We start from the raw sequence: 1,166 nt of genomic DNA, 5'->3' as shown, positions 1-1,166 counted from the left end.
TCCTGTTTATGCCCCGGCTGAGGGGGGAGTGGAGTCTTTGGTGAGGAATTTAGAGTCAGGAGTCCCTCAGACTGAAGTGACTGCAGGCCAGTTTTGGCCCCGGGACAGTGTGGGAGTGAATGGGTTGGAGTGAATGGGTTGGAATGAATGTGGCTCGAGGATTTAACCCGGCAGCTGTCGGCCTGGCTGGTATCAGAATGGCCGGTGGCTCTTTCCTGGGCCTCACCGGAGGCATCCTTGGTGGAGTTTGGGCATCTGTCTGTCTTTTTCAAAAGTGGAGCTCGTTGGTTTGCCAAAAGTAGACGGCCGCCGAGTTAACTCTTGGTCGGAAGGGGGAGGTCCCTATACGTTTGGTACCATTGTAAGACGTAATGAGGTTCGTTTCAAAGATCCTTTGGTTCTGGGCTCCCATCTCTAGCCTGGGCTCTGCTCAGGCCTCCTCTCTCCGACTGCCGAGGCCCTTCCTCGTTCTCTGTACCCCATCTTTCCCGCTTAGCCCTTCAGGGCGTGGAGTTCTGGTCCAATCTCAAGTGCAGCTACATTTTTGAAGGATTCCCCTGATTCTCCATACATCAGGACCCTCTCATTACACGCCCATTATTGCCTCTTTCTCTTTTACCAACTGTTCTTGGGTGTCTTCCTGGAGGCCTATAGCCTCATTTTCGTTCTTGTGCAGCATGGCTAAGAGTCGTTAAATGTTTCCTTCTCACCTGTTAGCTCTAAATAAGAAGGATGTCAATACTTTGCAATATGTGCGTCCTGTCCGAGACATATCAGAGAAGTGACACATATTACCACGATAAGTAGAGTGAGCGGAGAGACTCTTTCATATCCTAAGGATTCATGGAGAGGAAGTGATCTCATTTCTGGGCTATTAAGTAACATGCTCTCCTGGGCTAAGGGGTCCCTTTCCACTTCCTCAAATATTATCTGCAGAGGATGAGGACCTTCGGGATACGGAGTTAGGTGGACGGATGGTGATTTTAACATCTGATGTTCTGGGTCAAAGAGAATAAATTAGGGTAAGAGCTGGAGGGTGGGATGTGCAGTTACCCACACGCTCCTGCAGAGGGCGCTGGGGCCAGGGAAGTGGGGGCACCCCCCCCCCCCCCTCCAGAGTTCCACGGGCCGGAACTGGAAGTTGATTCCTTCAAAGTTTGGTTTCC

Source organism: Prionailurus bengalensis, chromosome D1 (genome assembly GCF_016509475.1).
Source record: "Prionailurus bengalensis isolate Pbe53 chromosome D1, Fcat_Pben_1.1_paternal_pri, whole genome shotgun sequence".
In the NCBI taxonomy this organism is placed as follows: Eukaryota; Metazoa; Chordata; class Mammalia; order Carnivora; family Felidae; genus Prionailurus; species Prionailurus bengalensis.
Note: the sequence above shows the minus strand (reverse complement) of the source record.